We start from the raw sequence: 14,975 nt of genomic DNA on the forward strand, positions 1-14,975 counted from the left end.
GTAAAACTGCCAGGAGAGCATTTGAGACTCTATAAATAAGCCATAGAGAATAGTTGGCATGCTCCATGGTTTCCTTTTGCCTCATGACCTATTTGAGGACAGGGGCCTTTTCTTTGTCATCTTGTGTAAATAGGGCCTAATCTGGCACTTGACATTTCAAAGATATTTAACAAATGTGTTGAATGGAGTCAAACTGTTCATAAATGGAAGACACTGCCTTGAAAATTTTGAGCTGCATGTTATTATAAAGTGGATTTTTGAAATGGATGGGATTTTTCAGGCAAGATGATATCTAAGATCAGAAATTCATGAGTTTCTTATGGTTATAAAGATAACAGAATAAAATTACTCATAGAGAATCACAGGGAGATTAAAGAATGGCAGAGGATGGCTTTTTGAGCAATTGTTACTGGCTTCTTTCCTGAGTCTGGGTAACCTTTCCCATCAGCTTGAGTCTAGATTCTGCCTAAGAATGTGGATTTGTTAATTGGGGACATACATCCAGATTACCCATGCATAAGGATGGGACAAGACCCTATGAAATGTGCTTCATCTTTCATCTTGGATATTGCCACTGTGTACTTATGAATTTAATTCATTAAATTTATGATGAGTTTATTTTTCTACTTTGCTATTCCATCATTCTGTCGTGTTTCTTATGAGCTTTTGGAGATCATGAAATATATCTCATATGCATTTATCCTTCTTTAATATCTGATGTTTTGTGATCATAGGAAGAACTCAATAAATATTTGCTGAAAAAATAAATAGCTAAATATGATGGTTCTGACGCTTCTCCAATTTAGCATCTGAAATTAGAGATAGTAAATATAATGAGCTTCTATTTAACAGAAGTTAAATAAAATTTTGAAAGTGGGGAAAAATAGGAAAAAAATTACCTATCATTTTACTACCAAAGAATCATCACTGTCAAGACTTCTAATTATTTCCCTCTAGACATATTTTATGCAAAGGGAATTTTTATATACAATTGTAATCATGTGCTATATATAACTGTGTCCTGATATTTTCACTGGCAGCTATTTTGTCAGTAAGCTGTGTCCAACTCTTTGCAAACCCATAGATTATAGCCCAGGCTCCTCTGTCCATGGGATTTTCCAGGCAAGAATACTGGAGGGAGTTGCCATTTCATTCTCCAGGGAATCTTACCCACCCAGGGATCAAACCCATATTTCCTGCTTTGCAGATTGATTCTTTACCATTGAGCCGCCTGGGAAGCCCACTTTTTTCACTTAAAACTGTATGAAGTGTTTATAATTATTATATGCACTATTTTGTATGTAAGAAATATTTCACAATAAAAATTTAAAAACTTTAAAAGTCCCAGGTGACAGTTTTAACAAACAGAATTTTAAAATTGTTCCTGCATATTTTCTTAAATATTTATACTTTTATTATTCTATTTCTTATTAAGCTTCCCCTCTCATTTTATCTTTATTTATTCAGATAAATAAATTTTATCTTTATCTTCAGATGCTATATAAAAGGGCTACATTAAATATTTTTGAACACGAAGTTTTTTCCTGTTTTTCCTTTGGGTATTTTTTAAGCATAATGTACCTATTGGCAAACTACTTTTCAGACGTTTGTGTCAGTATTTGCTATTTCTTTCCTTTTCTAGAAAGCTAAATTATTTATTATACAAAAAGTGGAAAGAATTTAAAAATTATAGAAGAGAAAATCCTAAATTTCACCATGTGGCTTTTTCATTTCAATGCCTGGCGTGTATATTTGCATATGATGTTTACATAATTATATTTGTAAAGTATTTGCTATTTCTGACAGGTAGGAACATTCTAAATTCAACGTAAATTCACCAGTAGTGATTTTTTTTTTTTTACTTTGAAAAATATTGACTGATTTTATTGAAAAAATGGTTCCTGATTTTGTTTCATTTTGTGGTCTTATTAGTGAGGTCAAACCTTTTCATAAATATATATATATACTTTTTGTTCTTTTACGAATTGCCAATTCGTGTCTGTCCGTTTATTTTTCCTACTGAACTGTATGAATGCTCCATTGCATAGAGCATGCTGTCTTCTGCAGGTGCCGGCACACACCACTGCTTTAGGTGATGCCAAGACAACAGTATGAACCCAAGCGATGCTGCCATCAAGGTTGGCAGCCAGAGCAGGCTGTGCTGTGGACTGTTTTGTAATACGGTTAGTTACTAAATGGTCCCCTCTTTCTGTTAGTTCAGCATTGCAAAAACCAGGCCTGGCTAGTGATGTGTGTGTGACAGACTTCATTTGCCCCTTCGTCTCAGTTATTATTAGAAAGGTCCAGAAATCGCCAGCCAACAGGGGGCTGTGGGCACCTTCTGTTTCTGCTGCTCTTGGAGGTCTGAAGTGTTGCAACCACTCAATGTGGTTTGCTCTTCACTGGAGCAAATTGCCAACAGCTTGTGTGACTCCTTAAGAGTAATGAGAATCAACCTCATTTTTGGAGCAGAGACAGTGTGTGTCTATATTCAGCAAATCACATCCCCCTGCTGCTGGGGTTGCTTCAGACACTCCTCAGAGGTGAGAGGCCCTTACTGAAGGAGAAATGTCCATTTTGTCTGAGGAGCTGCTGCGTTCTGTCAGCATCTGCTGGCAGTAATACTTTCTCTCACATAGCTTCACTCCCCAAACCACTGGATGTAACGGAAGTTAATGTAAGTTTCCTGCAGTCTATTTCAGTCCCTTGTCATTTTATCAGGGAGCTAAATGCTAAATGCCTCCAGACACACTGTAAGCTAAGGACACCATTTATAACAAGACAGAAACTTTAAAACCTGTATCGAGGCATGCAGGTCATAGTTTTAAAATAAATAGTAATTTTTTGTCTTAAAAAACTCAGAATTAGTTTGGGAATTGCTAAAGCCATGAAAATTGTCCTGTAACAAAGAAAAAAAAACCCTCCTTAAAAGTAAAGGTTTTGTGCAGAACTTCTAAGAAAAGGTGGAAATGATTTGAGGATAGTCTTGCCTCAATACTATTTTTATCACTGTTTTTCCTTTTAAGATTGTACAGTGCCTCCTTAGTTGTACATAGGATTAAATTCAGTTTCTCCTTGGCCATCTTTTCTGTGTGAATTTTAGACTCTGTAGTATTGTTAAGTAATTTAAAATTCAACTTTTTTTGTTTCCACCCCAATGCATGTTTTTCCCAAGCCCACTCCTTTCCCTGTCAGTGTGGGCACTACTTCTTCATACACCTGTGTCAGCTCACATTTACAAAATGTGCTGATCAGGCCTCCCTGGTAGCTCAGACAGTAAAGAATTCACCTGTAATGCGGGAGACCTGGGTTCGATCCCTGGTTGGGAAGATCCCTGGAGGAGGGCATGGCAACCCCCTCCAGTATTCTTGCCTGGAGAATCCCCATAGCCAGAGGAGCCTGGCGGGCTACAGTCCATAGGGTTGCAAAGAGTTGGACATGACTGAGCAACTAAGCACAGCACATCAGTCCTCTTGGTTATGAGTGTGTATTATTATTTCCTTGAGGGGAGAGCCAGTTATATTTCTTTTATATTTTTCAATGTGTTGACTAGAAAGTTTTTCATGTAATATGTTTCTAGTAAATATAGTTATTTGCCTAGCTTTTATTCTAAAACATTCATGAGATTCAAGTTGTGAGCACATTTCTGAGTAGTTGGGGACACATGTGTTTAGGGTTACTGATTTCATATTTTAAATGAAACTATAAGCATTTGTGAAATAAATTAGACTCAGATTTTTTGTCTGTCCTTTAATCTTTAAATAGGTCGTTTTAAAACACTTTAAAAAAAGATGTTTTTTGAATTTCTGATGAGTCCATGTTAAAGATATTTAAACTATAAAAGTAATGGGCTAGTTGATGGTGAATTTGAGATAATATCCTTGATTGTGTTGATTATGTGATTTTGGAAATCTACATGTAGTGTCAGTTTTGGCAGCAGTTTAGAATAGAGAGTATTCCTTTTTGCTAATTGGAGTGACAATTTGGTGACATTAATTTCCTAGAGATTCCATGTAAGTTATGCTTGGTAAAGATGCATAGATGAAGTGCTCTGATGTTTATCCACTAGAATTAAATTCTGAGATTCCAAATGTAATACTGAAACCATGAACTTTTTCTTTGACAATCTATGTGTCTAGACAGATGATGAGCTCGTTAAACATCAAGATTATAATTCAAAATGACATCATCAATTTAGAGAAATGTAAAAATATGTATAGAAGCAATGTTTGAGGAATCACTTGCTGAGGTTAGATTGGGATTGGAAGATACATTGTCTAATACAGGCTACTTTTCAGACCCAAGAGTAAATCAAAGCCAAAAGCAAGTTTATTCTTGAGAATTTGATAAAGAGAAAGTAACTGTGAATTTAAATTGCTTAATACATATAAGAGCCTTCTATGTTATAATTATGTTCACTTACAAATGAAGAAATTGAGGCTCAGAGAGAAGTGAGTTGCCTAGGTCACACAGCTAGTAAGCAATAGAGTCAGGACTGGAACCTACTTCTCATTGACTGCAAAGACCAATATCTTGAGATACAGGAATGTTTTTTAGGAAATAGAAAATTAGTCATGAATAGTTATCATGGCATACAAAAGAGAGACTCCTTGTGGATACTGAGTTGTTCCAATGAGTTACTGTTGGTAAAGCTGAAATAAAGGTGCTCTTTCTAATCTCACCTGATATAGTTGATATGGTCTGATGTGAAGGGTGATCACTGAACTTATAGAAAGGAATATGACACTGTCCCAAGGAAGCAAAATTTAAAGTCAGGTAGCAGTCCTCCCCTTTTGGAAAGTATTGGGGCCATGCTGTTACTTTTCAGTAGATTTTTCATGCATAAAACAATGCTCATTAATCAACACTCATATATTAATAGCTGTACTAATTGAGCGTTTACTATATGACAGGCACTACATTAAATGCTTAATGTATGTTTTCTCATTTAATTCCTTCAGTGACTCTATGATGTAGATACCATTAATATTCCCATTTCACAGGCTAGGAGCCTTAGACACAAAATTAAATGATTTTTCAAACTGCATATCTCATTACTGGCTGAATCAGATTATGTCTAAGCATCATGATGACATGGTCTGTTTTTATTAACAACTACTAATACTTCCTGCTTCTTGCACTGTAAGGAGTCTACTTAACTTTGCACTTGGCTTTCCTAGATGATTTTGAAGCTCTAATCGATTTGTGCTGCAAGATTACATTAAAGGACACAAGGGAAACCCTGTATATTGTTACTAGTTACTAGTATATTTGATTTAGTTGGAAAGACAGGTAAATTCTGGCAGCAGAGATGCTCTGGGAATCACTTCCTTTATCTGTAAAATGAAATCAATAATGCTTCACCTGTTTAAAGATAGGAGCTGGACAGGATAACATTTTTGACTGAATATCCACAGAATTATTCCCATTTGAGTTCTCTGGGGGAATGAGGATATTAACATGTATGAATGAGTATGAATGGCCTCAGAAGCTTAATGATTTAATGAAGAGAAATATTTTCTTGCCTCTCAGTGTAATACTGACACTTCTGGTTGAAGCTTGGACTCCAGTTTTCAAGTGATCTTAGACTAAGAACAGGGGCATCATATTTAGTCTCCCACATAGCAATGCTTTCCTTTGAGAAACACCAGTCTTTACTTTGACAAGATTATGTTGCCTTTTGTTTATCAACTCTGGCTAAAATACAATTTTAGGACTGTAGAAAGAAGAGCTGTATCAAAGATATACTCTTCCAAGAATCAAGGTTGATTGAGACTTCTTGTCAGAAGCGTGAAAGATTCTAAAGGTGTAATATGTTGATGGCTTTGTTGAATTAGCAGTTTATCACACCACATAGTTCCCAGAGTGATTTATCATTGAGTCAGGTTCTGTTTTACTCTGTCCCATTATTACAGATTAATCTGGGACATATAGTTTGTGAAATATTGACAAATGCATTCTGAATTGTTATTTTGGATACCATCAAGACATTTGGCTCCTTTTGATTTAATACCCTTGACTTCAGCACTAATTCTGAGCATGTTAGAGATAAGCCTCTGTAAAGAAAAGTGAATAACATTAATTAAGATGGTATGACTTTTCTCCTCACAATAAATTCTTTTGCTAGAATGGGAATAATAATGTTTTCAATAAAAATGCCACCTAAGATTTTTCTTATGTTCTCATAGGAGAGTTCTTTACTGTAAAATTAAGACAGCCTCTTAACTCTGAAGCACGTTCAATTTATCAAAAAGGGCAAACCTAATATTCCAAAGCAGACTCAATCCTTTTAGTGCATACCCATTTTAGGGCCAAGGGAAAAGTGTCTTGTTCTGCAGGAAAACATTTCTCAGCTAACGGTTATTTTAAATGTTTCCAGGAGACCACAGAGTAAGAGAGGAGACAGCAACAACCCCTGGCATGCCTGGGGGATCACTTGTTTTTTCATATCTGTGGAATCCTGTGTCAAGAGAGGAAACATCTAAAAATAAAATGCATTTACTCAGAATCTCTGGGGCAAGGTGCGAAGAGCCTGTGCTCTAGGAGCCTAGATTAAAAATTAAATGGTTGAAACCTGGAGAGCAGATGTTATCAGCAGAATCGTGGGTGCTTTCTGGCTAAGTATTGCCATTTGATTAGTTTCAATAAATTGGCTTTCAGCACTACTGTCCTTTGGCCTTTAGTTGCTGGTGAACCCATTTACTGGTGAGCTGTTTGTTTGTAGTCCAGTGATTACTGGCCTTTCAAAGCATTGGCTTAACTCACCAGTACTGTACTGTCTCCAAAACTCAGTCTAGTCTGTTCATCACTCTAGTCAAGTTCCAAATGGTAGGAGTCAAAATCTTGCTCTAGTTCACCTATATACTTTTAGCTTTTCCCCTAAAATGTGGCATGGAATGGAAAATAGAGCCCAGGACTGGTATAAACACTTTTTAAAATTTATTGATAAAGAGGATCCATGAGGAGGAAAAGGGGCCAGCCAGAAGGATTTGGTACAGTCCTGGGTATATTACTTTTCTTTCAGTTGATTCCTGCCCTCTTAGATACTGCTCGAATTTTCCACTTCTTCTTTAGGAATCAAATCTTAAAACTGAGACTGAAAGCTGTACAATCCTGCATTTCTACATGTCTCATTGTCAGTCCAGAACCCTGCCATTACTACCACCACACTTTCACAAGTCTTTCAACTGTCTCTAAAACCCAGTGACTCAGTTCAGTTCAGTTTAGTCGCTCGGTCATGTCCGACTCTTTGAGACCCCATGAATCGCAGCACGCCAGGCCTCCCTGTCCATCACCAACTCCTGCAGTTCACCCAGACTCACGTCCATCGAGTCAGTGATGCCATCCAGCCATCTCATCCTCTGTCGTCCCCTTCTCCTCCTGCCCCCAATCCCTCCCAGCATCAGAGTCTTTTCCAATGAGTCAGCTCTTCGCATGAGGTGGCCAAAGTACTGGAGTTTCAGCTTTAGCATCATTCCTTCCAAAGAGATCCCAGGGCTGATCTCCTTCAGAATGGACAGGTTGGATCTCCTTGCAGTCCAAGGGATTCAAAGGCTCTCCTTTTTTAGTAGAACTTCAGCTATTTTGAAATATCATTAGAAAGAATCTAACTAAACAAACTGAAATGGATCTGTAGCTTATGGTTGACCAAAAAAATATTGAAAAAGTAAGCTGTGGATTTAGGAGTATCAGTTTTTCAAATTAGACTGGGATTTTTTTTTTTTTAAAAAAGGTATTTATAAATGAAAAATGTATCTTTCTTTGTTTAAAAATTATGTTCATGCCATATTCTCCATTCCCCCATACACTTCTTAAAAACTTTTTATTTTATATTAGAATATAGCCAATTAACAATTTTGTGATAATTTCAGGTGCACAGCAAAGGGACTCAGCCATACATATACATATATCCATTCTTCCCCAAATTCCCCTCCCATCCAGGCTGCCGCATAACATTGAACAGAGTTTCCTGTGCTATACATTGCTGGTTATCCATTTTAAATATAGCCATGTGTACCTGTCCATCCCACACTCCCTAACTCCCTTTCCCCGATAAGTTCATTTTCCCCCCAGCAACCATAAGTTCATTTTCTAAGTCTGTGAGTCTGTTTCTGTTTTGTAAATAAATTCACTTTTATCATTCCTTTTTAGATTCTGCGTGTAAGTGGTGTCACAGGATATTTCTCTTTCTCTGTCTGACTTACCTCACTTAGTATACAATCTCTGGCCCATCCATGTTGCTGCAAATGGCATTATTTCATTCTTTCTAATGGCTGAGTAATATTCAACTGTGTATACCACATTTTCCTTATCCACTCCTTTGGTTGTTTCCGTGTCTTGGCTCTTGTGAACAGTGTTGTGATGAACATTAGGATGCATGTATCCTTTTGGTGCATGTTTTTCTCCAGATACATGCCCAAGAGTGGGACTGCAGGGTCATATGGTAGCTCTATTTTTAGTTTTTTATGGAACCTCCATAGTGTTCATAGTGGCTGTGTGTGAGTGTGAGCTTAAGTCTCTTCAGTCACGTCTGACTCTTTGTGACTCTATGGACTGTAGCCCACTAAGTTCCTCTGTCGGTGGGATTCTCCAGGCAAGAATACTGGATTGCCATGCCCTCCTCCAGGGGATCTTCCTGACCCAGAGATAGAACCCGTGTTTCTTATGTCTCCTGCATTGGCAGGCGGGTTCTTACCACTAGCGCCACCTGGGAAGTCATAGTGGCTGTACCAATTTATATTCCCATCAACAGTGTAGGAGGGTTCCCTTCCCTCTACACCCTCTCAAGCATTTATTGTTTGTGGATTTTTTGATGACAGCCATTTTGACTGGTGTGAGGTGATAGCTCACTGTAGTTTTGATTTGCATTTCTAGCCTTGTTATTCACCTAATCTCAAATTTTGAAAATAATCAGTTGCTAGACTGAGGAGGTCCAGGAACACAGGGTCTCTTCTGTACAAATTTTGCTTCTTTGACCCAAGCCAGACCCAGACTATTGCCTGTTTGGTGACACTCCTAGCCTGCCTCTAAAGATGCTTATCTTTACTGCTCAGGGACTGGGGGCCTGATACAGATTCATCAGAAGAGCATGCTTTTATCTGGGATCAGCTTTCAAACTAAAAATTTTCCTTAGTATTGTTATATTATTTTCATAGTATTAGGAAAAGTGAACAAAAAAATTTAATGGAAAAATTATCCATGCTGTGAAAAACTCTTAAAGTGGACTCCAATTTTCTGCAGAATCAATGTGTCTTATGATAAAATCAATGTCTACAGAAAGGGAAGATTTTCAGTTACTTGGGTCAGAGAGTAAATGTAGAAACATTGTAAGAAACCTTGAAATTTTAACAGAAGAGGATTTTCAGCAGCAAAATTCAAGGAAAGGCCTTTTAGTGGAATTTTTAATCATTACATCAAATTTCTTTTACATTATCTGACATCTCAAGTGCTTTTGATAGCAGATTGAATTCAGGCTGTAATTTTCAGCCTTGGTAGTCTTAAATATCATCACTTCAGATCTACCTTAACTTTGTTCAAATACTAACTGGTGTAGTGTCTGTTTGATTTACAAGTAGAGGAAAAACCAGGGTGATGAATACATTTTGATTTCTGCTTTCTTGTTCTTTTTCATTGTGCAAATGAAGATTTCTTTAAACAAAAGTATGTCCAATTGTGTCTTTGCAAAATGCCTTTTCAGAAAATAAGTTTTGAATATTCATTTTAATACTATTACTTATGACCCTACATAGGCTCTGTGCTGTTAAATCTTCAGTGTGTGAGTCTTAGGGCTGAGCAGTAACATTAGTGATATTTTAATGTCAGATCCTCTCCTTGGCAGGCTCTTTGGATGTTGCATGCAAACTGTATTTTAGGATTTTTTTTTTAAACTTAAGATTTGTGGATCAATGATTTTGACATGTTCTCTTGGACCAACTGGATTTTATAAACATTATTATACTTTACTCTTGAGTGATACATAACACTGAGAGACAGAAACTGGGTTTCTATCCTGCCATGACGACCTGGTATTGATCTTGCTCAGATAATTACTTATTACTCTCCCTCAATGTTGAGTGGACTACATGGAGCCCTCTGTGGGTATGAGGGGGAAGTGGGGCCAGAAGTTGCAGAAGTTGCATTAACATGCCATGAAGCTGTGTGGTCAGCTTCTCCCTAAAGGGCTACAACCCCCTTAAGACAACTTCCTTTTCAGGGAGTTGTAAAGCATAGAGACTTCAGAGGAAGGGGCCCAGCTGCAGGGATACAGTCAGGAAGTCTTCTTACTCAGAGGAGTGACCTTGCGTCAATGTGGGCCATGAATGAATCTCCTGCTGTGGCTCAGGCTGAATCCTCTCGTCAGTTACAGTCGCTGGGAAGAGACACATGTTCATTTTCTGGTGGTGCTCCTTGCAGAGTGAATGCCAGCTCCTCCTCAATCAGGTATGGTGCCATTGTCTTGAGAGTGATTAGAGATGCATTATGTAGAATGGTGATTTATATGTGTTAGACTATGCTTCATGCAAATCTAGGTTTCAGGGGTGCTGAATTCAGAATGATCTAGAAGTTTCTTATCAGAATTAGAAGGTAGGCAAGATGATTTTGCCACCAGGATCACCAAACTCAGGATAGGAAAGCTTGACAATATACTTGCTGTAATAAAACATTGGTGAGACCAATTGTTTTAAAAAAGAAAGATTAGAAGAGTCATGAAACAATTGTGAGTGTGCAGCCTCTCCTGTTTCCTTTGCTACCACTCAAGTCTTAGTTGCAACGGTCTAGCGCCTATGGCAGCCCACTCCAGTGCTCTTGCCTGGAAAATCCCATGGACAGAGGAGCCTTGTAGGCTGCAGTCCACGAGGTCGCTAGGACATGACTGAGCGACTTCACTTTCACTTTTCACTCTCATGCATTGGAGAAAGAAATGGCAACCCACTCCAGTGTTCTTGCCTGAAGAATCCCAGGGACGGGGGAGCCTGGTGGGCTGCCGTCTATGGGGTCGCACAGAGTCGGACACGACTGAAGCGACTTAGCAGCAGCAACAGCAGCAGCACCTGGGCTAGTGCAGTAGTCTCTTCACTAAGTTCCCTGTGCTCGTTCTGCCCTGGCACGCCACTGAAAATACAAGTCAGGTTTTGCCACTCTGCTTTCCAAACTTTCTAAGGGCTTCACATCTCACTAGCACTGAGATAGGCAGTTTTTTTTACTGTGGCTGATGTTGCATTATAGTGTCTGCCCTGGCCCCTTCTCTAGTCTCATCTCACCCTGTTTATTCTACTTGGGTCCCTCTCCTTTCCTCACTGTTCCTTGAATATGCCATCCACATTCCCTTCTAAGAACCTTTTCACATGCACATCCTGTCATTGGAGTATTCTTCCTCCAGACCTCCATCCACATCACTCACTTCTTCATTCATCTCCATCTCTGTTCAAACAGCACATTCTGAGAGAGGCTTTTGTAGCCATGGTATCTAAAATAGCACAGTCACACCCACCCCATCACTCTCTGTCTACTTGCCCTCCCTGCCTTCTTCTTCGTAGCACTTACCATCACCTGTCACATTCCATTAAGTTAAATGGTATGAAATTGCCTTTTTTGTGGGTCAAGAATCTGGCCATTTCATATGCTTCAAACTAAATTTGGCCATTTCATATTCTTTAAACTAAAATATAGTTATTAATTTATATTTTATTTCAACCTAAAATATATTTATTATTTAATATATTTAGTTAACATATTAATTTGTTTATATTTGTCTTCCTTCCTCTGCACTAAGATTTAAACTCTGTGACCAGGGGTTAGATTTGTTTTGGACCACATCCCCAGTGTCTGGAATATAGCAGGCACTTAGGAAAGCTGTATCTAATGAATGAAAAGAAGGAAGAAAAGTTGTTGAAATTTGTTGATAGTGAGCAGAGAAAACTTAAATGAAAAGTGATCTGTGCTTAGATATTCTAGGAAAATGTGATTAGAAGAACTTCTGAGAAAGTCCAGAAAAATTGAAGGACTTACTGGGATCCATGTGATGTACAGTGTAAAGTTTTTGAATTGGAATTCTGGGCTATGTATGGACCTTAATTATATATTTTTTGATATGGTTTCCTGAAACTGGGTCTGAGAGTACAAAATAAGTATGGATAAAACACTTTTGAGCTTAAAGTGGAAGTGAAAATTGCTCAAGTGTCTGATTCTTTGCGACCCCATGGACTATACAGTCAACAGAATTCTCCAGGCCAGAATACTGGAGTGGGTAGCTTTCCCTTTTCCAGGGGATCTGCCCAACCCACGGATCAAACCCCGGTCTCTCACATTGCAGGCAGATTCCTTATCAGCTGAGCCACAAGGGAAACCCAAGAATGTTGAAGTTTCACAACTGGTAATTTATAATGACTCAGCTTGCCAACTGTGATAGTATTAATTCTCACTAGAGAAAAGAAGTTATTTTTTACTTTCAGGTCTAGAAACCTGGCTGATAAGTTTAGTAGTGTGGCTTGTGCAAACACTTAGAAATACTAGATTAAATAAACATCCTCTTTCTTGTATATCTGATCTTGAAAGGAAGTAAAGGTATCACTGTGAGTCAGACGTATAGATGGAGTTGAAAATCTCAGGGATAAAAATGGGAATGATGCTGTGGTCAGTCTTGGGAGGATGTAATTTGTCTCCTTAAAGCAAGGGCTTTGGTTTTAACAACGATGTAGAAATGTGAGATGAAAAATTGAGACTATGTGTGTTGAAACAGAGATCTTCAAGACAAAGTTATGATTTTGAGTGGGAGACTCTAGAAGAAAATCCACCATTAGCACAGAACAAACAAGAAAGGTGTGTCTTAGAAAAGAAGATGTGTGGATGTGTGCCTCTTTTAGATTTGGGATTTGAATATGTACTCCTTGTACAATACAGAAAAGAAACACAACTTGAGAAATTAGCTCAAAAGATGCCAGGCCACTGATAACTCTCAAACATCTGGAAAAATCATTTGCAAGTTTCTTAGGAAGATTACCATAAATCCAACCTTTCTTTGTAGGTTTCCTACAGATAAATTCCTTCTAAAAATTAAATTATAACCTAAAATTATAAAACATAAGAAAAAAGGCCCCCATGAGTAGGAGTTATAAAATGTAACAATGAGCAGGCTTAAAACCTAACACCTTTAAATGATGGAAATATCTAATAGGATAGTATAAAATAAGAATATTTAAAGTGACTAAGCAATGAAAACAAATTATGAATAAGAAAAGTTAGGTCTTCAAAAAGTAGACGTTCTAAAAATAAAAACATAGCACTTGAAATAAAGAATTATCAAATGGATTAAACAACTAACTAGACATAACTGAAGAGAGAATTAATCAACTTTAATGTGATGTTAAAAAAATCAATCAGAATGCACTAAAGAGAAAAAGAAAATATGAGAGAAAAGTTGAGACATGTTGGAGAGAAAGAGAAAATACAGTGTTTTATAGGCATTCCGGAAGCAGAGAATAGAGAGAATTGGGGAATAGGCAGTATCTGACTACCAGGAAACTAAGAATTTATGCAAAAAGACAACAACAACAAAAAAACCCAGATAGATTTCAAAATTAATGAATGCACTTCTAAACAACAAGAGTCAATGTGAAAACATAAAAAAGTAGAAAATATTTAAAACTGAAGGTTAATGCAAAGATGTGGAAAAAATACTGTTGTACTGCTGATGGTGGTAATGCAAATTGGAGTAGCCACTGTAGAAAACAGTATGGAAGTTTCTCAAAAAAACTAAAAATAGAACTACCATACGACCCAGCAGGGCTTCCCTGGTAGCTCAGCTGGTAAAGAATCCGCTTGCAATGCAGGAGACCCCAGTTCAATTCCTGGGTCAGGAAGTTCCCCTGAAGAAGGGACAGGCTACCCACTCCTGGGAAGCAGGGCTTCCCTGGTGACTCAAACGGTAAAGAATCTGCCTGCAATGTGGGAGACTTGGGTTCGATACCTGAGTTGGGAAGATCCCTGGAGGAGGGCATGGCAACACTCCAGTATTCTTGCCTGGAGAATCCCCATGGACAGAGGATCCTGGCGGGCTACAGTCCATGGGGTCACAAAGACTTGGACACGACTGATAACTAAGCACAGCATAGCACAGCATGACCCAGCAATTCCACTCCTGGGTATATATCTGAAAAAAAAATGAAACCACTAGTTAAAAATTACATGCACCCCAGTGTTCATAACATCATTATTTAAATACTATTGCCAACCTAAGTGTCCAGCAACAGATAATAGATAAAGAAAAAGAATGTATATGTATAATTAACCAAAGGTTCGTGGTGGGGGAAATGCTCTCTGATTCAGAAAACTCTGGGAAGTTTCAATATACTTGTAACTAATAATATTGTAGAAAATATCTTTAAATAAATGCAGAAACTTCATTTTGTGAAGATTCCAGACTGAAGGCAATGTGGTATCATGACATAGAAAAAGGATATTAGTAGAGAAATTAATGTAATCCTAGGAAAAGCTGCAGTTTAGTTAATAACATTATATTGATATTAGTTTATAGAATAGTTGCGAAGATAGCGCAGAAGATTCTCATATACCCTTTATCCAGCTTCCCCTAATATTAACATCTTACATAACCATAGTACCTTGCAAAATCAAGGTTCTGTAAATTTGAAAGTATTCCAAAATAAAAATCTCATTAACAAATATCCCAGGTGGTCAGATGATTCATTTGTAAATTAAATTTTTAGAAACATTACCAGGATACTCTTTAAAAGTGCAGTTTCTTTGGTTTTACCCCCAACATCATAAATAAAAAATTTTGAGTTGGAAATGGTATCTGAACTTTAAAAAAATCTCTCCTGATGGTTGTCATGCACACTGAAATGTGAGATGCTAGTTTAGAGCTTTCTTTAAGGAGCTGCTTTTCTTTGGAAAATGTAATGGAACTTGTTAGGCTTCGGTCCATAAATGCTAGTCTATAGACTGATAGAGAGCTATTA

At 37.6% G+C, this 14,975-nt stretch overlaps 1 protein-coding gene across 7 annotated transcripts in view; it reads left to right on the forward strand.

Moving 5' to 3' along the window:
- The window catches only part of PDE4D (phosphodiesterase 4D), a 1,605,399-nt gene that overhangs the window by 267,911 nt on the left and 1,322,513 nt on the right, over positions 1-14,975 (forward strand). The window contains exon 1 of one of the 7 annotated variants that reach the window (XM_015459067.3): positions 10,231-10,440. The exons of the other annotated variants lie outside the window; for them this stretch is intronic. The gene's annotated coding sequence lies outside the window, so the exon portion shown is untranslated. Of the gene's footprint in view, positions 1-10,230; positions 10,441-14,975 lie in introns of those variants that run through there. 7 annotated transcript variants of the gene reach the window in all.

Source organism: Bos taurus, chromosome 20 (genome assembly GCF_002263795.3).
Source record: "Bos taurus isolate L1 Dominette 01449 registration number 42190680 breed Hereford chromosome 20, ARS-UCD2.0, whole genome shotgun sequence".
In the NCBI taxonomy this organism is placed as follows: domain Eukaryota; kingdom Metazoa; phylum Chordata; class Mammalia; order Artiodactyla; family Bovidae; genus Bos; species Bos taurus.